The sequence below is a fragment of the Rousettus aegyptiacus genome, unplaced genomic scaffold (assembly GCF_014176215.1).
Source record: "Rousettus aegyptiacus isolate mRouAeg1 unplaced genomic scaffold, mRouAeg1.p scaffold_m13_p_15, whole genome shotgun sequence".
Lineage (NCBI taxonomy): Eukaryota > Metazoa > Chordata > Mammalia > Chiroptera > Pteropodidae > Rousettus > Rousettus aegyptiacus.
The window spans coordinates 15,020,527-15,047,811 of NW_023416290.1; the positions used below are offsets into that span (position 1 = coordinate 15,020,527).

A 27,285-nucleotide genomic window follows, 5' to 3' on the forward strand; every position below is an offset into this window, starting at 1 on the left:
AAAATTATGTATATTTTGGATACTTTATGTTCATTAAATTGTAGAAAGATAATTTGTAATTTTTGGTTTTAAATCAGTTACAATTTAGGTATTTTAAAAAGGAGGATAGATTTGTGTCCTTATCTTGAAGTCTGAGATTACTTAAAGGGGGCCATTTTCCCAAAAATTCCTAAGAATGGAACAGGAATTCTTTCAAAGGCAACTTGAATTCTGACTTCATCCTTTTATGAATACATTTTTGATCCTTTTATCTTGAAATATGTTATACAAATCTAGTTATAGTTCTACATAAAAATTATATTGGGAAATCAGACTTATGGATGTGTGCTTTTTATTTGATATTTAATAATGCCCTAAGGCAGGTAATTCAAATTTTTATTAAAGTGAAATGATTTGACAGTCAGACTTTGAATTTAATGCATGAATGTTTCATTTAAGCTCTTGGAACTGAAAAGAAAAAAAACCTTTTTTTCCTGGTAGTTCTCTAAAAAAATGTTTAAAATAATTTAGATTTATTTTAGCTATGTTTTACTAAAATAACTTTACTTTTCGGACTTAAAATGACATTTTTTTGCATGACATCTCTAGACATCTGGAAGGCTTTGATAACCAAGACTTATTATTCCCATGAATAATCTGCGACTTTTTATATTACTATTTAAGAAGTATGAACTCTGATTTTGCACTTGTATAGAGAATTAGCATATAACTCACCCAGGTGCCGTGTTCATATTTCTGTGAGCCAATTGATCTTAAATGATCCTTTACCCACTGAATTTTCTGCATGACGTGGAGAACCAAAATCTTAATAACAACAAACAAACAATAAGACAAAACATTAGGTCCAGTTTACTTGTTGCTTTTGGTATCATTATATCGGTGCTACTTTATCAATAAAATGATTATTTACCTTTTTGTTTCATTAAGTGCTAGCCCATTTTTAAAAGGTTATTCCGACAGTTCAAAGGCCTGCCTGCCCATTTCCTCCATGACTCGAGTATTGTTAAACTGCACACTTTTACTGTACTGTAATTAAGTATAATTATTTACTTTCTGTAAAAAGCAATGCCACAAAGTTCTTTAAATAGTTTTCATCCTTTCCCCTTAAAATGGGAAAATATAAGTATGCCTCAAATAGATTAGAATACCGCCCCCCAACCCCATGAAAAAACAGAAGAAAGAAGAGGGCTCGTTAAGCAAGCATCTCTGAATGATTCCTTTGCAAAACTTGCTCTCATTTTTCTTCTGGGTTTTTGAGATCAACCTTGACTGTGTTTAACTCTTCCCACGTATACTATTTCAATTAATGTTGTCTTCTTAGCTTTAATGAAGGTACAGCTAGCATCAATACCATATCCATTTTCTGTTACAACCTAAGAGAGTTATCAGGTAGAAAAGGATGAGGCATTACAGGGCAGTAGGGGCTATGTGGGGAAAGGGAGAAAGTCCACCTGGAATGACCAAGTAGGTAACAGCTCAGCGCCATATTTTCAGTCTACAGGACCTGAACTCTCCTCACGCTAATAACTTAACATGATGCACAGCGTCAGGGTGAGAAATGAAAGCTCGACGGGTATGACCGTTTTCTATTTACCGTATCATAGATAATTTCTTGAAAATGAAATGAATTTCCTAAAGAATTTCAAAATGATTTCAGGAAGAGGCCACAATACCAAGAGGACTATCCTATCTATAATGTTTTGATTATGTGATATAAAAGTTGTTATTAACCCAAGAATGAAAAGTACTAAAGCTGTAAGATTACTAAACAAGGAGAGTAATCCCTGCTTCCATATTTGTCCTTTTCCCCTCTTTTTATGTTTTAGAAATGGTAATTATTTATTGTAGATAAAAATTCCTAAATGATTTAGTTTTATTTCTCTCCTAAGAATTCAAACCAAATTGTGTTTGGGCAGATGCAAAGAGAACGTTTTGCAGTCATGGGCCAACATGTATGTTGAACATTAATTTATTCTGATACCTTAAATACAGTCGATTTCATGATTTTAAGCCTAAAGGATATATTTTCCATAAGAAAGTCGCTGAGACCAGGTTATTTCTTCTAAACATGCTCCATTATGCCTTTCACCTCACGGATGATCATTTTGGGTAATTTCCTCAAATGAACTTTTTAGCTTTTTTCCCCCCACTTTAAGTCTTATTAAGATAACCTTGTAAGTTATGCATATATGTTGGGGTCCTCGCGGCTCAGCCTTTGGGGCCGACTCTCTGGGGTGGTGACTCATGTGCCCCCGCACCGTCTGTTACCACTAAGCGCACAGGACTCACTCGGTTATATTCCTAGGCCAGCTCTCCATATTAAGTTCTAGAACGGAATGCCCGGTTGTCTTGATGATTTTTCTTTTGGATGTGTCAAAGGCATGTCAAACTCATTATGTACAAGACTGTATTTTTGATCTTCCTTCACAGACCTGGATCTCTTCCAGTTTTCTTAGTAACCCAAGTCAGACTCGACACCTCTCTTCCTCACCTCCGCTCACGTTTCGTTTATCATCCAGTTCTTCAGATTTGCCTTCTGGTGGCTCCTAAATCCATCTATGTGTCTCCATCTCCATCATCACAACCCATAAATTTAGCATCGTCTGTCACCTAGATTGTTGCAAGAACATCCTCACTGCCAATGAAAGATTTATTAAAAAAAAAAAAAAAAAGACATGGATGACGGAGAGCCCTCAGATGTGTGCGTCAGCTCTGAGAGATTGGTGCGAGAGTGTCAAGGATTCCGAATCCACATCTGGGCACAGCACGGAAGAACGACATAACTCATTGGTACCATCTGCCGTGGGGACTGGCGGTGGTATCATAGTTTGTCATTGCCATCCATATAGATAGTAGTATTGGCATCTGATTTATTTTTATTTTATTTCTTTTATTATTAAATTTATTGGAGTGACACTGGGCAATAAAATTATATAGGTTTCAAGTGTACAATTCAACATCTGTATATTGCATTGTGTGTTCACCACCCGGAGTCAGATCTCCTTCTGTCACCATGTATTTGACCCCTTTGCCCTTCTCTATGTCCCCCCTCCTCCCCTCTGTAACCACTAAACTGTTGTCTGTGTCTATGGGTTGTCTTGCTTGTTTGCTGCTTTTAGTTTTATACCCCACATATGAGTGAAATTATATGGTTCTCAATTTTTTCTATCAGATTTATTTCACTTAGCATGATAATCTCAAGGTCCCTCCATGTTATCACAAATGGCAGTATCTTTTCTGATGGCTGAGTAATATTCCCTTGTATATATGCTCCACATCTTCTTTGTCCAGTCATCTCTCAAGGGACATTTGGGCTGCTTCCATGTCTCGGCATCTGATTTACATATCTCGGCTTTTTAATAGTTATGGTCCTAATGATTAAACATAACAAATTGCGTACAGATAGCAAAACCTAGGAAATCTGAAATCTCAGCATGGAAACGAAGTGGCATGAGGGTGTGATGGTATGCAGGAACTCACCCAGAGCTCTTTATTAGGGGTGGAAGCCATCTCTTGAAGAAGGAAAGGGGAAGTTAGAGAAGAAACCATGGAAGAGCAAAAGTAGATCCTGACATGACCCTCACAAGCATGAGAAACAGTGTATTTTAAACTATTTTAAATAAAAATATGCCGTACAAAATTTATGCTTATTTAACTGTATAGGTCTTGGATATGCTTCTATGTTAGTACAAATAGGTTTGCCTTATTTTTTTGACTACCTCCGTTTTAATTAAATAAAATGAATTAAAACTGGTTTTGTTGACATACAAAGCTACAATAATCTAGACAGTGCCCAATATTTTGGACAAAATCTGAAATGTTTGTTAGATAAAATGGAGGTTCCCCTAATCAAGAAATTTGCCACTAGGTAACAGAGTCTCTAAAAATGAGTGAATTGTTAAAAAAAATAAAACCACATTGCTTTTGGATGGGTCTGTTTTCCATTAAAGTGCTTCTTTAAACCTCTTCAAAATTTCTGAATCCTTATTGTACTTTTAGTGGTTAGAAACTCATAAAAGCCTTTAGGCCTTGTCTGCAGAAAATATTTTCAGGGACAGCTTAGAATCATGGAATTCAATTGGATCTCAGAAAATTATTTAATCTAGTCTTCTGCTTGAAGAGGTCTTCAACTAAATTAGCCCAGATGGTCACTCCTCAGAACTAGAAGCAAACAAGCAAACAAATCCTTGTTGTCTGAGAATGTCTATTTCAGAGTTCTTTTTTTTTTTTTACTTTTGTCTAATGCAAAAAGGAAAAAAAAAACCTGATGAAATACTGTCTATAAAGTGTTATCTAAATTGGAATTCCATTTGGATAGTAATATTTTTATGGTTTGCTGTAAATAAATATTTTTGATTAATGTAACTGGTTATATTGCAAGTATTCCAAGATTTATGTTTTTATTCTTATGTTTTTGCAGCCTGTGAGAAGTTCTATAACCTTTATGCTGCAGAGAAAACTGTAATTTTTCGCAGAGATGAATGTTCATTCTGATCTTAGTATGGAGACAACCAATGGTTCTCTAATATCTTTTCCTCAAAGAATGATTATATGTAGTGGGTCCTAGCAATAAAATCACTATAATGAGGAATAAAAGATTGTAAGTAAGAATAACAATGTTGTTAATCATACAAGTTAGCCATTTATGGCACATTCCTATACCTGAAATATTTCCATAGGAAATAATGCTAAAGTCCACATTTACTTATAATTAGACATAATACAAACCTTCTCTCATTATAGTAGTTGCCCAAATCCCAATACAACTTAATTTCATTGACTTTGATTTTCTGGACTAAAAGCATTAAACTTGAGCTAGTGAAAAATGTATAATATGTGCATTCAATTAAGAAGTAATTAGATACTCAATCACCCTTACAACACACCAGGGATTAGGAAAGAAGGAAGAAAAATGTGGCTCACCGTAGTGTATAAAACAGTTTTGTTAATTAGCTTAGCGCTAAATGAGATTGAGAAAGTGTCAAAGTATCATAACATAGGTTTACTGCTGAATAACTTTAAAAGCTAAGTTTAATGTTTTGTGATACTTTGATGCAGAATAGTGTAAAAATGTCCAAGCTATATGACTTATCCTAGAGTTTTGATTAAAGTTTATGCGTTCATTCTGAGTTATATGTATTAGTGAATGATGGGAAGTAAAAAGCAAATGCTTTTTTTTTGCATTTCAGACATTCTGCTGAATTTTATGTAATTTAATCCTCACGACAATTCTGTGAGGCATGTATTTTTATTTTCATTTTACAGATAAAAAAACTGAGGCTAAGAGAGGTTGAGTAACTTGCTCAAGGTCATGGCCAATAAAGTGCAAAGCAAGGATTCAGACCTGGGGAGGTTTAATGGCAAACCCTGAGCTCTTTTTCACTATGCCACATTTCAAATGACAAAGGGCAGAAAATTTTGAAGTCCTCGTATACTTTGCCTCCTTATCTCTTTTAGGTAAATTACTGGGAATGAGATTTCTGGGGGAAAGAACATGCATGTTATCTTTTTTTTGGTAACATATTGCTAAAATACCCTCTATAAAGGGTTATGCTAATTTACACTCACACCATTAATTAAATATTTTATAGAAGGCATTTTTGCCATTTTTAAATCAATTACTCTGTACGCTTTTCATCACTCTCTCTCCTTTTGACTCCTCACTTTCTTGAAATGTGTTTAATCTCCGTTTACCTGTTGACATTGCCATGGCAAGAATCACCTTTGATTTCTTTCTCTTCTTCTCTTTGTTCCCATGTCTCCAAATATGATACATGTTCTTGGCAGAAAATTCAAACAATACAGAACAAAAGGAAGAGAAAGCAAACGTCTCTCCAACCCTCCTCTCGGTGACAGCCGTCACCAGCACTGGGGTGTTCTGGCGAACGTGGATGCCCTGTGGCACAGTGGGGGATGGCCAGGGTTGCATTCTGACTCCGCCGCTAATTAGTAGTGTGACCTTGAAAAAGTTACCGATCTCTCTAGCTCTTAATAACTAACAAGAAGGCCATAATAGTGTCTGCCTTGTAGGGTGGTTATGAAGCCATGATGAGACAATGTAATCAAAGTGTTTAACATGTTTTTGGTCCACAGCATAAGTATTCAATAAATGTAACCTTTAATATTATTTTGTCATTTCGATCTCTCTTTATGCATATATCTCATATGGATAAGTAGACATGTAATATTTTTTATGGGACTATATTATTCAGGCTATTTTTCTATCTGCTTGATAATATATCTTTTCATGTCATTGCATATATGGCATACTTTTAAATGATTGTATGTAAGTTGCTTTTAAGTATGTACCAAAATTTATTGAGCTATTCCTTTATCATTGTACATTTAGGTCATTTCCAATATTTTGCTATAATCAACACTACAGTGGTTAACTTAATGCATTTATTTCAATGTAAATTGCTCTCTCCAAGAGTTAAGTCAATTTATGCTTCCACTAACAATATACCCAACCGCACATTTATTTCTATTTACCTTTACCAACATTAAGTATTTTCAGTTTTTTATCCTTTGCAGTCTGATTAAACATGACTCTGTTCCGTTATATTAAGTGCTCCCCATGAATACACGGTTTTATTCCTGAATTCCCTCTTCTCTTTCATTGATCTGTCTGTTCATCAGCATCGATCACACTGTTGGTGTCAAGAGTGTATCTTTCCGTATTTGGTAGGACAAGATCTCTTACTAATCTCTGGCAGAATTTTCCTGGCTATTTTCGTATGTTTAATTCTCCAAGATAAACTTTGGGATCATTTTATCAGAAAGATTGAAGCAAAGAATAAAAGAAAGAGATGAGAAAAAGAGAGTGAGGGGGAAAGAAAAAGAAAGGAAAAGTAATCTTGCTAGAATTTTTCATTTGGATTGCATTGAATATATCAAGTAATTTGAGGAGAATTGATATCTTTACAATATAGAACCTTTCTGTCAAGGAACAATGCTTGTTAAAATATATCTATATATATCTATATATATAGATATATAGATATATATAGATATATTTTATGTTCTTTCTATGTTGTATAGTTCTCTCTTCTTATTAAATTTACTCCAGGTTGTGTGTTTGTGCCCTGGAGTTGGTCTGGGGTGTGGCTCGATGGGGCACATGGCACTTCCACTTACTGCTGCACAACTTGGGCAAATTATTGATATTCTTTCAGCCTCAGTTTCCTCCTGTGTGAAATGGAGATACTAAGAGTCAGACCCCTCAGAGATGTCGGGAGGAGTAAACGGGACATTGTAAAATGCACAGTGCGGTACTTGGCAGAGGGCTAGCACTCAATAAATGTGAGCGATTGCTGATATTGTTATTTATTGAATTTGATTGTTCTTTTCCATTATGTATTTATATCGATTAATATTATTTCATTGGAAAAAGAGTTCTATAAGTTTGTCCTGGCTTTCTTACTAATTTTTCGTATGGTTTCCAGTAATGTTTTAGCCGATTGTTTTGAGTTTTCTAAATAGATCATGATCACATGTGTAAATAATGATAATTTTATCTCCTCTTTTCTAATTTTAATATTAGTTTATCATACCATCTAGTACTTTCAGAATAATGTTAAATAATTAACAGTGATGCCTGGTTCCCCTTTCTTATTTCTGATATGCTTGGATTTTTACTTCTCAATCCAGTGACATTTCCCCACTCTCTTTCCTTTGAATCTTCAAGAGCATTCGACACTCTTGACTTCTTTCTTTCTGTCTTGATTTTCTTCCTTCATGACCTCATACTGTTTCCAGTGGGTATGTTGAAAATGAAGGTAGTTATATGCCCTTGCTTGTTATGGAGGGACATTTATTTTTAACCTTCTGTTTTGTGTATGTCAGTGTTCAAGGGGCTGTGTGAAAATGTAAACATAGTCGGACAGAGACTCGCCCCTGAAGGAGCTCACGGCCTAGCGCATGCAGCTAACTAACTCCCAGCCAAAGCAGCACGTGGCAGCCTCCCTGACAGGGGGCTCTGCCTGCGTGCCGGAGAAAGAGACCGTTCTGAGAGCGAGAGCCCTCATGTCGAGCACACTGCTATTTCTTAAAAGATTCTTACTTTGGAGATTTTACATTGAATTATTGTGCTTAATGAGGGATGCCTTAGTAGGTCATCAATGAGCTAAGCCCGACTTGCTGGAACTTAGGTCGGCCCTGTGACCTGCAGCAGCCTCTGAGACTTAGGACGTGTGCACACATGTGCTTTTTAAATTTTTGATAGCTTTTCAGGAAATTCTCCAATAGTGATTTGATTTGCACTCATTCCCTAGGGTCTCTTCATAGAAGATAATTTAAGGTTCAGAAATAGTCATATGAAAGACCGCATCTGTTATAATTATATTGAAATAGCTGATAATTTAAAAGACTTCTTAGGATTTGGCCATACTTCAAGGTCTCATTACAAACAATGATCATTGTATGATAGAACATTTCCTTTTATAGTTAAGCTTTCTTATTATTTATGTGTAGATACATGATTATATGAAGGAAATCTCAAAGGGGAGAAACTCAGTCTGATTACCTTTGTATATTCAAAGTGTCATTTCTTTCAACTCTTTTACCAAAATATTTACATTCCGATTACTAAGTAATAGTGTGGAAACTGTAAAAAATACACAAATATGTAAAAAGGAACTTTTTAAAATCAAATAATGATAATTTGTTAAACATAGGCAATCAATTTTGTTTCCACCACAAATTGCAGTAAAATAACAGGAAAGAGATTTTTTTTTTTTAAGTACGCAAACCAACAAGGATAGAGAAAACAAAAGAGGAGACAACAGCAACCGTATTTTGGAAGCTGGAAGCAGCTGGTTGTGTGGTAATGGATTTCGCAGATGTGAACAACGAGCCTGTTTACGTGACAGAATCAAAGTCCCGGGAATTGGTGGCAACAGATATCTCTAGAAGTTAGAGTGAAAGGAGGCTAAATCATCTGTTTTGGTTAAAAGCTGTTTTAGAAGCAGTTACATCCCCCAAATCCTTTCCCAATCTTTTGTGGAGGGCTGGAGATACCCTTCAGAGATGATAAAGAGAGTCTTTCTGTTAGGGACACAGGTACAACTGAGGATCAGGATACGTCACTGAAAAGAGGGTGATTAAATAATATCTTTATGCTTTGTGTTCCTCTCCTCTCTACTTGGCTTCCGATATATTGACAGAAAGGCCCCTACTTAGACTGGAGGCTGGAAGGATCTTTCTGGAGAATTTGACACCTAGTGACTTCTCTACTGAAATATCCCAGCTGACTCCTACTGTGGTGAGGGTACAACAGATAAACACCCCTTGTGTGCGTGGGACTTTCACTCCAGTTTTCTTGTAGTAGTTGTTCCCTTTCTCAGGTTTGAGCTATTAGGGATATTTGAAGAAAATCTTTTAACATGTGAGAGTCCAAAACAAACAGAAGAATGCAAAGTATAAGAAAGAAGTACTTAGGAAGGGAAACACTTCAAAAAAGTAATCATTCACATCTTCAGAGCGGTTAGGAAAGAAATTGCACCCATGACATAGGACGCTAGTAAGAAAAGGAATAATAATAATAAAAAAGAGCTTTTGGAAATTGAAACCGTGAAAGCAGAAATGAAGAATTTTATAGCAGAATCAGAAGTCAGAGTTGAAGAAATTTATCAGAAAGTAGAGCAAAACCAAGAGAGAATGAAATAAGAAAATTAGAGGACCCGTTTAGGAGCTTCATTATCCAAATAAAAAAGAAAAGTAGAGAGAACGGAGGACATGGAGGAGAGGAACCAGCAACAAAATCATTCAAAACATTTTCTCAGAACTCATGGACATAATTTATAAATTGTAAGGATTCACTAAATTTCCAGCAAGGTAAATCAAAATACACCTACAATAAGACACTATCATTGTGAAATTTCTTAACACTGAGGGAAAATTACGGGGACAATAAAACAAATAGTTTTGGATTTGAGTATGAGACTTCTCAACAGCAACACTGGAAGCTAAAAGTCTCTGAAGCATGACCTTCAGAATTCTGAGGGAAAATTACAAGCCACCCATAATTCCTTACCTAGTCGAACTTTGAGTAATTTGAAATGACTTTGTAAAGTCATTTTCAGACATCAAAGTCATTGGAAATTTACTTCCCAGGAAACTGCTGGAAGATATGCTTCACCAAAATGGAGTAAGCCAAGAAAACAGATGTGGGATTCAGGAAACAGGAGATCTAACAAAGGACAAAGGCAGAGAAGATCGCCAGAATGATGGTAAAGTAAGAGTGTAGCACACGGGGTGTCAGTCCAGATGTGAGCAGAAGAGAAGGCTCTAGAAGAGTTTTGTTTAGGAAGGTGAAATTATAGATTGCACGATATGTCTTAAATTCTTGAGAGGAAAGTCAGGCAATTGGTAGTTTTGACTTGAGCACATAGAAAGCTAAGGTGGAAAAAACCCAAGGTAATTAACTCCAGAGAAAACAAAAAGACGTTTGTCAAATTGCAGTATTAATGCATGTAGTTCAGCTCTGAACAATATTTACATCCTCACAGTAATTGAAGCTGAGTATTAATCCAGCCAAAATTACTGTGTAGCCATTTTGGGAAAATGGGGTGAAGGGAAGGCTCTGTGTGTGTGTGTGTGTGTGTGTGTGTGTGTGTGTGTGTGTGTGTGTAGGGGCTGACAAGAGGAAGGAGGGTCACATCTTCATCCCCTATAGGAAAAGTGACAGTACTAAAACAGAAAATTGAAAAGGAGCAAAACAATCACACTACTTAGCTGTATGATGTTAATACAATAATCAGTTGAAAGAGTAGAAGAGGAGGAAATCGGTGTCATATGGGACAGTGGACTGATAGTTTTTGCAACTAATTTTTTAGAATATTTAACCCTTTGAAGTATGTGCATATCTAATTTTGACGCAAATAAAAAGTCTGCAAATAGGAGCAACTGCTACTGTCGTTTTGTTACACTTTTTAATGTATGTGTACACACACACACACACACACACGCACACACACACTTTCTTGGAGTGTTTGCTTTGGGCCAGATATTGTGCCGAACCTGGGAAACACAGTGCAGATGAGATCGAGTGTGATTCCATCCCATGAAAGCTTTCTCCGAAATGCCGAAAGGTCCATTTCAGACATTTGCTATGGAAAATGTTAGGTCATACAGTACTGTAGGTCCATTTTCAGCAGTGAGATGTCTGTAAAATCAAGTAAAATTGTCACTTAGCAGTTCAATTATATGCCTGGGAAGCACTGTTGTCATATCTGTTGTCATGGTGCATTCTCACACAAAACCTCTGAAATGGGTACTGTTTAGCCCTCTGAGGCTGAGAAGGGACATGGAGATTGCCTAAATTCTCACAGCAAGTTGATGACAGAGCTGGGATGTGAACTTGGGTCTCCCTGATTCTGAATTTGTCCCCAGATTGGGATCAATGGAAACATTTCCCAGGTAATCTGGTATGTGCCGTGAACAAGATCAAGTGTTCATCTTTTGAGGGATCTAAAATAAAGATCATCCTTGGGGTGCGTTGGCATCGGGAGGTGATATTTTCTTTGAAAAAAAAATTGAGGTAAAGCTCAATAAGCATAAAATATTTTTAGTTTCTTCTGCGAGAGATTTTAGCAGAGTGAGTACCTAAATATACCAGCAGAGTCTACATTAAGGTAAATTAGAATTCATTTGGCATTTATTGAAAAACCGTTAAGTCGGAACCTCAGAACTTTAAAAATGAAAGCGAGAGCAATGAGCACATGCCTCTGTTGCCATGTGGATATGTATTCATTGTTGAAATCCTTTGGATTAAGATTTGACCTTGTGTGATTATAGCGATCGTGTATTATCTTACCTATATTTTGTTTAATTGATGTTTTGGGCCATGGTAGCTTAAGTTTTAGCATAATTGGATATATTCTTAAATTTTATTACTTTCATAAACTTGGAATATCTATCTGCCTCTAGGCTAGATTTTCCTGAATGTGTTTCTTCTGCAGAGCTCTGGGCCATCGAGGTGTTTGTTAAGTCAAGAGGTGACTATCCACATAAATTTGGAGGATCTTGGATATAATAGTCTTGTTTTGGAGATTTACAATGCTTATTAGCATATTAGAGACTCTGAGGTGGTTTCGTATGAAAGAACATATTTTATGATATTTAACCAGAGTTGTCACAGATTTTTTGAATATGGATTTATTTTTCTAATTGACTTCTAGAGTTATGTGGAACACATTTTAGGAAACAGAGGACTCTAGGTTATATTTCTTTTGCAGAAAATTCATACTTCGTGAGCTTTAGGCTCCTTTGAGCTCTGAAATGCAGTGGCTTTACAATTTTGATCATCAGTCAGTTTCACGTCAGTCACTTTGATTTAAAATTTCTTGGGTTGTGTTTAGGTAAAAATATGCAGAATGACCTCCTGAATGAGAAGGCACAGGCCACCCACACAGGGTCAACGGGTCCTGCCCTTGGCATCTGAGCTCCCACCTTGGGGACGTGAAGGCGCAGTTCCAGTACCTTCACACAGAGCAAACACAGTGTCCTGTGGGCTATTGCTTACTGATCCCAGGATGGGGGCGCAGTCAGCCTTGGGAAAGGCAGTTTTCCATCTCAGGTCCTGGGTGAGCGGGAGTACAGAGCAGGGTAGTAAGCACCTAATACTTAAAAGGTCGCTGGGGCAGTGGTCCCTAATTTTTCACAGGCTCAACTCTGAGCAGTCATTTTAAAAGGTGCCCTGGGAAAGCAAGGCCAAAACCGGTGGTGGGAATCCTCAGCTTGTGTCTTTACCTAAATGTATCTCCTCCCATGAAAGGAGGGTTTTCATACTGCAAAAGTCCTAGGCAGCAACTCAGAATGGCCACATTCCATCACATGGATTAAAATTGTCAAATATATACATTAAAAATATTCTATTTTACCTTTGAAATTATAGCTTTGAGGCATAATCTAAAGGATTTGGTCATGACTCACTACCTTGTGTGAAATGTAGTTTGGAAATATATATCCCAGCATAATAAATATTTTCTAATAAATTGTTTCAGAGCTTATATATATTTATATGAACATATGCATACATGTGCAGACATGTTTATGTATATATGCACAGGCACATCCACACATATAACATATATGGACAATTTAAAAGTGTTCTCCATTGTATCATGATTTATTAAGGAAGGAAGTCATTTGGTTTGTTTCCAGTTTTTGTTTCCAGTGAATATCCTTACACATGAAATCCTCGTCTGGTTGGTTGTTTACATCACTATGATAAGCTCCTGGCAGTATAATTCCAGGTCCAAAAGTAAATGCATTCTAAATTTTAATGGATGTTTATTGTCCAAAAGGATGGACTAGTTTACATTTAGCAACTATATGTGTCAGAGTCACCACGCCCACCTCGTGACAGAAGTGGACTGTTATTAAACCAAAAGCTGATGTCATTTTCCTAAGTGGAAAATTCATGATCTCAAAAAGTACTATTGTTTCATGCCTTATCCTCTATTTGTTATTTATTCACTTATTTAATAGAATTCTAAAGTTATTTGAGGACTGAGAAGTGATCTTTGTGCTCAAGCAGTTACCGCTTGAGATTATTACACATGAAATTAATGACAATAACTGAAAGCTTAATTTTATCATTAAACACGATATGTAAATTTTTGTTTAGAAACAGTTCAAACATGAATGTATTTATTTGGTTGAAAATATTTGTTTCTATGCAATTTTGCATTAATCGATATTGCCATAGCCATAAAATTATGGCAGACTTTGTGGAAAATTTGCAGAGATGACAAACTTGAGCATGGAGATATTTTTGAAATTTCCACATTTTCTTATGCAGTTTTTAGTTTTCACTGTTGTTTGTTCGACTGTAAAAAGACTTTTCAGTCTGCTGTGGAGGAATGTCAGTAATATAATGGACTCATTCTTTTTGCCTCAAGGAGGAAGACAGTGGTCCTATAGAGCCCTTGGATGAGAATCGGAAACTTTTGAACTGCGGCTTCAGTTTATGCTCAAAGCCTGCATTGTTTGTCTTCATCTAATCCAGTTTTGATGGACATCTGTGGCAGTTCCCTGTACACATGCTCGAATGAAATATTAGAAATGGCTGTACGTTCAAAAGAAACCCCATATTATATAGCCACATCACTGCTGCTGGTATTCAGATTTTTGCACATACTGTTTATTGTTTATGTGTAGAAGAAATGAAACTAGTTTCAGAGTTAATATTAATATCGTGTATTAATATTGAGGCAGAAAAATGCATTAGCAGTTCTTCATTTCCTGTCTCCCAAAGAAAATTCGCTCCTTCGGAGAATAATGTAAGTCTTGATAATAAAATAAGAGTTTTGATCAAGAACAACATACGGCTTCAAAGTGGAACCTCAAGGATTAGTAAAAATCCTATCTCATGTTATTTTTCAGCCCTCATACCACGGTTGATGTCAGGTTGGTTTGTTATTATGGAAAATAATTTGGAAGTTAATGCAAGAACCTAATACTCCCTTTATATATTGCTTTCTTAGGAAAAGGATTTATTTGAATATATGAATCTAATTATATTTATTTGCTGTATTGGAAGCTGTGGTTTTTAGGAATTTGAGAAACATATAGGAAATAAATAGGACAAAAAGAAAGTGGGTACCTCGAATAGCATTTTTTTTCCATGGTAGAAACATGAATTTAATAGTATCCTATAATAATTTAGTGTTGTACATTTTTTAAGACTTCAGAATATTTTATTCTATGGATTTCACATCTTCAATATATTGAGCTGTTTCTTTCAAAGATGCCCAACAGTATCTTTAATTATTTTTAAGTGCTAGTGACAAAGCATATGCTTAGATACAGTTAGATGTGACACAATGAGATAAGTTATGTAAAACAGTACAGTGTCTGGCACAGAGCAAGTACTTAATAAATGTTTGTCGTTATAATTATTCTTGTCAAACTAATAACTTCAATAACATAGTCCCATTTGGGAGGGATTCTGTGATGCAAAATATCTAAGTTAGAAATAGAAATAACACGTGTGGAATAAACACATGATAAGAGACTTTAAGTGTGTTGAGTAGAGGTTGTAATAAGGGCATTAAATTCAAATAAAAATCACACCAAGTATCTGAAAATGGAAGTGTGCAAGGTTCATGGTGGAACTTTGGGCCAAGAGAGAGAAGGCTAGAGCTGCAGCGGAGTGAGGAGAAGCAGAGGCTCGGGAAAGGTCAGGGTCTGTGGTAGCCATGGACCACCTTAGGGCTGCGTCAGGCGGAGCCTCTGAATCCAGGCCAATCCAGCCTGGATTCTTCCTTTTTGTGGTTTCTCATACATATACAGAAATGAAGAAATGGCAAAGCACGGTTACAAAAACTGTGACATATTTAAACATTTATATCTTACTGACTAAAGCTGATGCCACATGCTTGCCAAACATTGGCTGCAGATGTAGCCTTGTACTTAACATCAAAAGGCAAACCCTGAAGCTTTTCGGGAATGACAGGCTGAATGGCACTGCTGGACTCTTTTGGTTGACCCTATATTCAGGTCCTGGAACAAAATGGTACACAGACACCCAGCCTCTCTGATGCATTTGGAACAGAACAGCCGGGGGCTTTTCTTGGACCTGACTTCTGATGCCTCTTGTAGTCTCCACTCATCCATCCCTTAAACTTCCAAAATAAATGTAACAACGAAAATGAATTCAAATGATTTTCAAGGTGGTACCCAGTTTCCCATATTTCCCTTGCCAACATATATTTTAATTGAAGCAGTCAAGTTTATTTGCTATATATTTTCTGAGTCAAAAAACAAATGAACTACTTGGTTCGGTGTGTGGTGTTAGTTGTGAGCTTGTGTGGAAGCTTAATATCCTTTAGTAAGGAAAATCCCTTCATTTAACAATTAGGTACCTCAGAGTCAGACTGTGAATGCCGCTCATATGATGCTTTTGCAGGAATGAATTTGAAAGGATAATTTGTCAACAAAAATACAAAGAACTAATCTCAAATCTATTTTGTCTTGATGGCATGGGAAAAGAAAGTAAAAGTCACATAGTGGACCCTGAAATGGGGGTGGAGCCCCAAAACAGAAGTGTGTGTGTGGCAGGGGAGTTAACTAGGGATAAACGACAAATTTCAAAGATCTTGAAATTTAATTTAGCGTGGATTTTGTTTACCTAACAAAGGGGGAAAAAAGCGTCTAAAAGCATCTCTGATTCATGGTAATTAATGTACTGATCCTGTGTAAAGTAATATTGTTCTCAGAAGGTTGTCTGTTAAGATAATTTGAGTTCTCTTTTTTTATTGGTCAGTCTAGCTAAAGGCCAGCCAATACTGTTGCTCCTTTCAGAGAACCAACATTTCATTTCTCTACTGTGTTTCTATTCTCTATTTTATTATGTTCTGTTCTGATCTTTATTATTTCCTTCCTTCTTCTTGCTTTGGGTTTAGTGTGTCCAGTATCTTAAGGTGAAAGTTTAGGGTGTTGATTTGAGATCTTTTTTAGTAAAGGCATTTATAGTTATACAATTTCCTCTAAGCATTGCTTTAGCTGCATTCTGTAAATTTATGTTTTTATTCATCTCAGAGTATTTTCTAACTTGCCTTGCAACTCCTTTACCTCATGGTTATTTAGGTATGTGTTGCTTAATTTCTACATATTCATGAATTCCCAAATTTCTGTGATTGACTTATACATTCCCTTCATTGTGGTCAGAGAACATTGCATGATTCAAAATCCTTTTAAATCTATAGAGGCTTATTTTATGGCCTAAGACATGGTTTATCCTGGAGAATGCTCCGTGTGCACTTAGTAGAATCTCTGCTCTGTGAGTAGAGGTTGAGGGGAAGTGACCCACGAACTCGGTTATAGTCCCTAAGGATTTAGCCTCTGCTGCCTTTTCAGTATCCATCGATGGGGAGCTGAGGGAAGAGGGTGCCCCATCTTGACCATCCCCACCTAGAGTGGAGATTTCGCCATGCCAAGCTGAGGAAGGGGAAGGGAAAGGCTGGGTTTGTGGCTCGAATTCCATATACTCTCATTGTTCTTACTGAGATTTAGGAGATTTTCTTGAATAAACGCTTTTGCATTTGCTATATGTCTTGAGAATTTCCAGACACTTTAAATTGCCTTTTTATTTTTATTTTTCAATTCCATCAGTTATGGCTCCTCATGTTGCCATTCTGGATACAATTCCCTGTCATTTAAGGTAGCACATTACTCAAAACATTAGGTTGTTAGTTCTCTTTTGAAATTTTCACTTGAGTAGGCACATTTTTCAGAATTTTGTGTCAAATATAGTTGTGATTAAGGGTCGACTCATGCTTTTTAGTAACTGAGTTTCTTAAAATGAAGTTGACATATCAGTCATTAACTCATTGAGTTAATTACTTGGCAGTTTCGTTTCACCAATTTATTTCTCGATATAACTAATTAAAAGCGATTAGTATGTGCTGGTTAATGCTTTTTATGTCTTAACTCTACAGATTTAACCCCAAGATGGAATGTACACACATAGACATCTGGAAAAGCTCATTTTTAAATAATCTGTTCAGTTCTATTGTAAAATATTGATGCAGCAAATATTGACATGATTAAAAAAGCAAGCTGTATTAATTTAATGCAGAATATTATCTTGGGTCATAGTATAGAGTATAATCAAAAAGGTGAGGCGTTACACCAATGGCATAATGCAGCCCCCGAGGTCACGCACATAGAGCCATTCTTTCCTTTTTATCTGTGTTCCTTTCCTTAGCTTAGAGTTGTTTCCTGTGCTGCTTGTGTATGGAACTCTTAACTGGCACTCACGAGGTAACGAGGTTGTGAGACGGACATGATCCTCCAGATGGTTTCGACAAAGAGAGACAACACAGAAGAAAACATTTTAAATTGGAAATTTTGTATCGTATCGTTTTAATAAAACGCCCTAGATGTTTCATGCTTCAGGTTGTACAGGAATACCCATTTAGAATTGATGCTGTTGAGTTTTGAGGGGCTTTTCAACATCTGAAACTTAAGTGAACCTGCCTTGTAGCGTTTTTCCTCCCCGACTGGGACACTGTGGTTCTAGTGAGTCAACAGAACGTAGAAATTTCTTAGAGCTGCTCCAAAGACCAGAATATGCTCTTTGGGCCTGATTCATTTCCAGAATAACTCTACTGAACTATTCCTTTGTTAAACTTTAATTGCTTTCAAATTATATTGGAATTCAGTCATCCTCAATAGGAGTTTTTTTCCATGAAATTGTATTAGAATCTGGCCCAAGTTATTTATTTATTATTTTTTTAAAAATGCAGATCAAAGTCTATACATTGCATGAAAAACAGTTTGTCTTTTATAACATAAAGATGCTTACTTATGGAATAAAGGTAGTCTACAGTATTATTATATTATTCATCCCAAGACTAGTATGAAAACTGACCCCTTGCAATTTGTCACATTAAATAAATTTCCTTGCAAATACTTTTTTTTGAACAGATCTCATTTGAATGAAAAAATCTTAATACGAAAAACTCTGTAATATACGATTTCTCTTTTTTCTACTTACATTTAGAAATTATATGAAATAGTTCCAAATATTCAATAAATATATTTGGAGCCCTGTTGAAAAATTCGCATGCAAGTCTGGGGAAGTCTGTTACTATGATTTCGCAGAAAGGGCCTTGCCTCTGCTCTTGGCCTCAGCTGTTTTGGTGGACAAGGCCCACGTCATGATGGCTAAGCCCAACCTTCACACATAACCGGGAGTGTGAAGCAGTTTGGGTAAAACAGGTACCAGGTGAGAAAAGCCTATAAGTTCACACATTTTCATTTTCTAAGTCTACAGAAGGGAAATGTGAATACAGTTCTTCTTGTGAGTAAATCAACCTTCCCAGGAAGAGGAAGTAATGCTTCTAAAGCATCAAGGGTGCGCTTTTCTCATTTACATGTGAGAAAATGTCCTAAGTGAAACTCCGTCCTGAGAGACAAGTAGCGAGCGAGCAGTCGGCTCAAGGAACAGCCCTCTCATGTAGGTTAGGACCATTATTACTGTTACCTTTGCACAAAGTACGTATTTGAAAACATTTTATGGACACTGATCATGCCTATTATTTCTCGACGCAGTTCCAACGCTCGGGCTGCGGCCTTGCGTCCTGTCCTCAGGGCCTCCCTGAGAAGATCGTGGGACCTACTGTTGCTAACTTGTCCGTCCTTGGCAAGAGTGCACATGTTTTCAGTATTATTCCTGGGGGCTTTTCTTACCTTTGGATTACTGTCAGTTGTCCTATTTTTTAACATTTCATGCATTTATATTAAATATATTTTAATCATCACAGTCATTCTGTTATGGAAATTAGCTAAAATGTTTCAGATGGAAGAAATTTTTTTCTTTTTTTTCTAAATCACCTTTTAAAAATGGGCCAGATAGGATGACAAAATTGATTTATGGGATTTTTTTTTTTTTTTTTAAATTCTGTCCTCTGATTTAGACAAAGGAAAGCCTTCCTTTTTTTGATCAGAAAGAAAAACGTGTCAACTATGTGTGTGATCAGACCTATACATCTGATGAAGAATTATTTTTATCTTGAATTCCTTTAGAGTATTTCTAATACCCTAAAGTTTCCAGAACAACCAGCAGAATTAGTTCCTACTATTACCTTGTGAGGCAAGACAATAAATAGTAGGAAGATAGGCATATCTCCTCTGGCTGAAGTTGGAAAGAGAGTCACAATACACCGAGCGGAGGACAAACAGGGGATGTCCCTGTAGGTGCAGAAATGAAAGAAGCCCTGAAGACTTCACAAAAGGAGGAGGGAATTTCGATGAAGCCAGATCCCCAGTGGAGCAGACTGTAGTAGATACAGGCCAGTACCTTAGATGATGCAAAGTGGTATTCATAATACCATTCTCTGGGCAAAGTTTTGTGACTAGTTCTAGGTAATATGTTCTTGTGCTCACATCATGTCATGTGGCCAGATGGCAGGAATTATAGAGGTTCGAGGCATAGATGGAAGCCAGGCTCTTTGATTTGAATCCTGGATTTGCGTTCTGCCAGCAGTGCGTGACCCTGGCCATTGTACTTAATCTCATTGGGTCACAGTTTCTTCATTTTTAATATATCAATACTTAAATATTAAGATGTTTGTTTTTATTATATTAGCATCCATGAGGATGCTTGAATAAGTGCTATTATTATTTTATCACTTCTAGGAATGTCTAAAACATTAGAGAAACCCTTTGCCATATACCCGTATTTTAATAGTTTATAAAAGAGTTCATTCACTCATTCGGCAATGGTTTATTGAGCACCTTTAAAAGTTCTAGGCACTGTACTGGGTGACAGTGATATAGCGAAGAAGGGGCAGGAGCAATCCCTGCCCTTGTGGAGTTGATGGGTGTTAAGTGGGTAGGCTGCCTGCCAACTTCAGCTTGCTAATTCTTTCTCTACTCTTCCCAGAGACTTTGCAAAGGACATGCTTCTGTGCTCAGCCTCTCGACATCCCAGGGCTACACCGATCTACCCAGATCTCATCTCAGGATAATTGATAGTGGTGGTATACAGTTACAGCTTTTCATTTCCAAGTCAGAATCATGAGGTGGATTTTATCAAGCCTTTAATAGCAATATGACAAAATAGCAGACACGAGAAACTCCTATAACATTGAGTAAGATATAAAGATTGAAGAACTAGAACTGCCTTGTACTTTCAGTGCCTTACCTTGTTATGACACGTATTAGCTCTGTCGTCATGAGAATGGAATGGACCATCCTTGTGGTTCTGAGCTCCCAGAGTGATGGTTGGCAGGTCCATGTGCTGATGGGTGAAGGAGGTGTTTCACATCACCAGTGGCCAAGAGCTCTGGACCGTTGGAGCAAGACTGCCCAACACAGACACCTGCTTCTCTTCTTTCTCACTCAACTTTTTTTTTTTCAAGGACAGTCATCCCCGTGCCTATTGGTTGCACCAAGGGCCCTCTGCACAGTGATGGACCTCTGTGCAGCATATGTCTGTGTTAGTATGTCCTCAAATACTGAGAGGACTGTCACTCCCTAGGACAGAATCTCCACAGGTGCTTCTCATCCTTTTTCTCTTCTTCCCACATACTACGCACTAAAAGCAGCTATATTTCTAGGAAGGATCAACCTCAAGTAGGTGACTGAATATCAAAATACTTGAAAAAAGATGATGAAGTAATTTGTGAAAGATCAGTGAAGTCAGACTCTGAGACAAGGGGTGGCCACGTGTAATTTTGTATACTGTTCTCGGTCGATGCAGACAAATAATTTAAAAAGTTAACTACACCTGCCTGTTCTATACTTAGAGTAAGTTTCCCTGTGTTTCGGAGTCCCTGAGAGAACCCTCTTAGAGAGGTAGGCAACTAGGCACTCATTGCTTGGAGGAAGAGCACAGAGGGAAGTTTCGACTTTGACAAAGAAGATCTCTCTTGGGTAAGGAAAGCTCGGGGCTGGAATTGAAGCTATTTCTGTTAGGAGCTTCGGTCCTACTGGGAGTGAGGGAGCCAAGCATCTTTAGTGGTTTTAGAGTTTGAGAAGCCTGTGAGGGTTCAGTGCTTGGGAAGGGCACCCCAAGGCACCACATGTGGGGGGACAGGCCGATCCAGTGACACCCAATGAATGCTGAAGCCTAAAGGTTATGGACCGGGATGGTTTCCAGTATTTTGGGGGCTGAGGCTGGATCTCGTCAGGATCCCTCTGCCCATTTTTGATGCCCAAGCTGGTAGAGGGAGTCATACCCATTATTTACATACAACAAACTATAAAGAAGAGAAAGTGGGTTCAGACACAAATCTCCAGTTACTCCTCACTAAGGAAGTGTTTCTAATCCTCAAACAATGTGGCTAAGGGGACAGATGTGATTCTCTCTGGATCCTTCCCTCGTGTCTCAGGTTGCTATCCAAGCCAACTGCTTTCTTCCTCAGCACTGAGAATTCTTAGTTTTTTGCTTATGTACTTGCTCTAAGTGCAGTCTTGGAGGTCCCGATTCGTTCTCAGAGGATTCCTTGAGAAGCCTCTCTTTTTTCAGTAATGTTCTGTGAGGTGACGGCTGCCACAGGGACTCGTGGAAGACAATGGCCACATGAGGCCACAGCCCTCCACCTTCCTCTGTGCTGTAAGCAGCCTCGGTGTCCTCTACAGCTGCTTGTTTCTCTCTAGTGACACCAGTGTTCTCAATAATGTAATGATAGCTGTCACACTTATCACCTTTCTGGCTGGAAAAAGTCACTTTCTGCTTGGAAAATGACTGGAAGGAACTCCCGCATTCACTCACAACACGCCAGGCTTTCTATGCTATGGAGTGACGTGAGATCTGGGTAATACGAGGCATCATTTTTTAAGTTAATTCATCCCCAGTGTTGTGTGTGCATGATGATGACTAGGTTAAGAATTCCTACCTTTTCTTATCTCAAATGGAAAGTGAAAGAATATTTAGTTTCCAAGAGCCACTTAGCTAAGAAAGAGTTGAAAGCACTGTGAAGGTAAATGGAATTGTTGCCATCTGGAGGACTTCTTATGTCCTAAATATCAACACTCATGGCTTTTGCTTGCAGTGGAGAGTCAGCATTTGGACCTCATCTGTGACTATTCATTGCCCACTACTGAGGCACGTCTTAGGTCCAGATTGGTCAATGAAAGTAAGCTCCTCAATTGCCCGTCAGCATTGGTGATCAGACTGTTTCATAATGATAGAGCAGCAGAAGCAGATGAATGCAACGTATGGACGATTTGCTTTATCTTGGTGTGCACGCAGAGGAAGATTTTGATTTGCCCTTCAGCTGCCAAGCAAATATACAACACGAACAGACTTTCCAAAGTTTCTGCCTGTAAACACTCTAGCAAGAGAATCTGAAGATAACAAAGACGGTTATTTGATTTATGAATCCTAAGCTGCTGAATTTAATCTAGTTCTATACAATTTTAATAGTTTTGTTTTAACTGGATTTTAGACAACTTTCTAAAAAGTCAGTTACTGGATTATTGAATTGCATAGTTAGGAAATGGCAGGGCTCTGCAGTAGCACACTGAGTGCAGCTTTAAGGGACAAGGAGGACTGAGAGTCACTCTGGGACTAAGACTCCCATTTTCTTATTCAATGGGCAAGTCCCCTCTTGGACAGGATGTTGGTTTGTGGGAGGTGATTCGGGGTATAAGTGTGAGTCAAAAGCAGCACCTGTAATTCCATCCCTACCTCCCCGCACTCCTAATTCTACCTTATTGAACACCTACTTTATTTTTTTCTTTTATAAATTTATATTACAAAACCCCAATTTATTGTATCAGTATTGATAAGTTTCTTCAATATGCACATTCCATTTATTTACATGCACAATATCTAGTCAGGACCAGTGAAATTTATGTAGCAAGGTATTTGATATGCCTTTCAATTTCCATCCATCAGAAATATTTAACAAATGCCCCTGTATATTATTATGAAACTATTCCTGAAGCAAAATATTTTCATGAATGTGGGTAGCTGATGCACTGTCTACTTTTAGAGATGTAGAGAATTCTATAGAGCAATCCAACTGATGGTTTTCTAGTGGTGGGGGTAAGAGATACTGCTCCTTGAGATGTCCCCTGGAATGACAGCCAGGCTCACTCTGAAGCAGAAAATAAAATATTACATGTTACTGGAGTCAGAAAAGCCCATTATGATGATTTTATACTTGTCCTATAGTCATAGCTGTCTTTTATATAATGCATGCCTTGATGCAGATTTTGCATTTTGATGAGCAGGCATCTGAATCCACAAGAGCAGGGCCTGTCGGACAGCAGGAGGGATGTGTGGAAGATGGCCGGAGATGGCATGGGAAAGGTGGGCAAAGCCAAGTGCAGTAATTAAGCTCCTCCCTCTGACTTGCTTCTCTTCTTCCTCCTCTATTGCTGTTAATTAAACATGATTGCTAACATCTGACATTTCTCCCTTGGCAGTGAGGTGGAAAAGGTGCACGTTTGTCATTTATTTATTCAACAAATATTATTGAATTCTTACTGTGTGTCAATTAGTTTGCTGGTAGTAGGGAAAACTCAAGCCTTGGCCAAAACACACCTAATTATATTTGAGAGCATCTTCTAAAATCCACGTGGATGGCACAAATTATTTGTTCCAAAAAGAAAAAAAATCGTCTTGAAGTGAACAGGGAATGTTTTATGGAGAAGGTGGACGTAAGACTTGAAAGTTGGAGAAGAAGGTTGGAGGGGCAGGGAAGGAGAAGGGATCCTCCAGGGATGTAGACCAATAGGAGAAAGCATCCGAGGAGGGTGAGACAGGTGGTCTGATACAGAGTTGGTGAACGGACCATTTTAGCTGAATCTAAATATACACAAGAAAGTGGAGAAGTGTTACGATCAAAGGCAGGGTGAAGGAATCAGACAGAATATTTTGAGAGTTAGAACATGAAATTTGACCTTTATTTACAAGAAAGGACAGAGCCATTATGCAAGTTAATTATTGAGCACTTAAGTAGCAGGCACTGGAATAGACACGGGAATATCGAGGGATAAAGAACACACGGACACTTTCCTTTCAGGAAGTCACCAGAGTGGGGGGAACACTGTTCATTAGCTTAATGCAGATTCAGATCTGGTGCCTGTGCCAGACCTGGGGCTGCTCAGCAAGAGGCACAGGACCCCCGAGGCCAGCCTCCACCTCCACGGGGCCTATGAACTTTTGAGAGTTTTTAAGAAAGACTGCAACAGAGTGCAGGCCTAGGCCAGCTGCCTGCTGTTGAAAGAGCCTCCAGAGATGTACACGTTGGGTGAGGCGGGGTCTTAAGGACCCATCAAGGTGGGGTGAGTGGTGTTCTCCAGGCTAATGTACATTCAGATTTGGCTGTGTGGGGGGAGGGATCGGCTCAGGCAAGATGGCGCCCATCTGCTATCTGTGTGGCAGAAGGGCTCAACACAGCATGATGGCGGCTGTCCCTCCAGCCCTTGCCTTGAAGCCACACAATTCAGTTGCTCCCCATGGGCAGATGGAAAGAAATCAGGGCCAAGAAGCAAAATGGAGAAGCAGACGAGGTAGGACAGGTGCTTGCTCTACCTCCTGGCTTGAGAGCCAGTGTCTGAGGCTGCCTCCTTTCTCTTCCTGAGTCATTCAGCTAACAGGCAGATGAGTTCAGACATAAGTTGCAACCCTTAAGTTTATTTTGGTGGGGAGTCATTTGCAATTTTTTAACATTACTCCTCAGGCTTTAAGAAGCATAAGATAATGATCTCTCTCTCTCTCTCTCTCTCTCTCTTTCTCTCTCTCTCTCTCTCTCTCTCTCTCTCTCTCTCTCTCTCTCTCTCTCTCTCTCTCTCAATATAGTGCATATAAATTCTCCGCCCCCCCTTTAAATGTATTGTATATAAGTTGTCTGTAAAAAATTTTATTATGCTCATGGCTGATACTCCCAGATAGCCTATAAGCACCTCAGAGGTTAAGGACTATGTTTTCAATCTCTGATAGATCTCCACAGCTCAGTGTTCTCTCATATACCTTTGATGCCTGACAGATTTCTCAATTAGATAAAAGATTCTGAACTTATTAGCAGACACAAATAAACATCAGTGTCAACTAAATACAAATTTATTATCTTTTTGGAATTGTAAAATATAACCTGTATGTGTGTGTGTTTACCCTCATCTTTTCTCAGCAATTAGTATTGAATTCATGGTAAAAATATTTGCAATCTGGAAAGCACCCAGCAGCTTTTTAGCCTTTAATATTATCCTAAAGCCACATCGCCCATTTCCTTTTCAACTTGCAGACAACACAGTTGTTCAGGGTCACACACTCAGGATGGGTGTGTCTTCTTGATGAAAACTAATGAACATGTGGTTGTCTTGTTAGCTTCTAATCTTGTTTTTATTCCCTTAAAGTCTTTTTTAAGAGGATGCCTGGGTCAACCGCGACACACCCAGTGCCCGCAGCTATTTCTCACTATCCTGTGACCTTGTAGGTCTCCATTTTCTCCAGGCTACTGGAGTACAGGACTTTGGAGGTGTACATCTATAAGACAAAGCTGAAAAAGTGGGTGCTGGGTATTCCTCTGCCCGCCCATGGAGAGTTGTGGGTAACGGCGGGTTCAATAGGGAGGTCTATGGGCTGACAGGTGTTTAATCTCATGAGACTCAAAGCAAGCTTGGGAGAGCTGGCAACCCCAGCCAGGTGGCTTGGCGGGGCCCATCCCTTACCTTGCTATTGTCCAGTCTTCTAATGCTTTTGTTTGTTTGTTTTTAAACAGCACTCCATTGAATATTTGTATTCCTTTAAAAGATTGATTTATTCTATCCCCTTTATGACACGTGAGTGATTTTTTATTTAATGTAAGCTAGTGCACTATTTCTCATTTTGTTGGGGATTTGTCTTCAGAATTAATTTCAGTCATTTCTTCTTCTCTTCATATCTTTAGCAACTCACAAACATTACTTGGAAAGACTCGTTTTTGTGATTTATTGGATCTTTAAAAAACCATTAATATCTCTTCCTATTACATAATTATTTTACTGAAAAGGTTATTAAGTTATATATTTCTTATTTAGAAGTGAACATAAAAAAAACTGTGTCACTTTGTTTATGTAGTAAATACAGGATGAAAAAATAACAGGATTAGTTTGTTGTGTCCATATGTTTTGGTGGGTTTTCTTCAGCCTGTGCAAATACAGGAGCAATAGTGTTATTTTTCTTTTCCTTAAAACCTACCAGAGAAAATATAGACTCCCAAGCAGTTTTTCAATTAGTTTAGTCTTTCTTTTTACAATGATCTAACGAGAGTGTTTCTGGGAAGCCTTCTCTCTTAATGTCGGAGTGATGAGCCATGCCTGGCACACTGCATTGCTTCACCATGATGTCTTTTTCTGTATAAGCATTCTGAAATGACTGGATGGATGAACCGTCTTAAAAGGACAGCCCACTGTGATTCGTAGTCCTAGCACTGCAACAGTGGGCATAAGACAAAAAGCCTTCTTCTAGCTCATGTGAATCATCACTCAAGCATTTTAAAACATGGAGTCTGTTCTTTCAGTGCAAAGCACTCCCATTAATGTTAATAAAAGTCACACATTTACCTCAAAGCCAGATATGATGCCTCAGTCTTTCCCCAGGAGTCCTAGATGATAAAGAAAGAGTATCTGTCCATCTTTTTCCTTTTGTAGTGGAGCAGAATGGAATAATGAAGCATAGGCAAAATCTGGCAACTTTTAAAATAAAGCTTTCCATTTGTTGACACTAGAAAAATACTAGTGCGGAAGCATAAATGTAAATGTCTTCATTTGTGCTTGATACTTTTCAGATGTGTCTCTCTTTTACACTTTAAAGAGAAAATAAAACTCATTTTGATTTCT

At 37.9% G+C, this 27,285-nt stretch overlaps 1 protein-coding gene across 2 annotated transcripts in view; it reads left to right on the forward strand.

The window, feature by feature from the left end:
• Positions 1–14,325, forward strand: part of CA8 (carbonic anhydrase 8) — an 85,873-nt gene extending 71,548 nt beyond the window's left edge. Inside the window, exon 9 of one of the 2 annotated variants that reach the window (XM_016162556.2) lies at positions 13,905–14,325. The gene's annotated coding sequence lies outside the window, so the exon portion shown is untranslated. Of the gene's footprint in view, positions 1–2,430; positions 2,945–13,904 lie in introns of those variants that run through there. The other variant, XM_016162555.2, reaches the window with a different exon arrangement.
• The last annotated feature ends 12,960 nt before the right edge of the window (positions 14,326–27,285 follow it).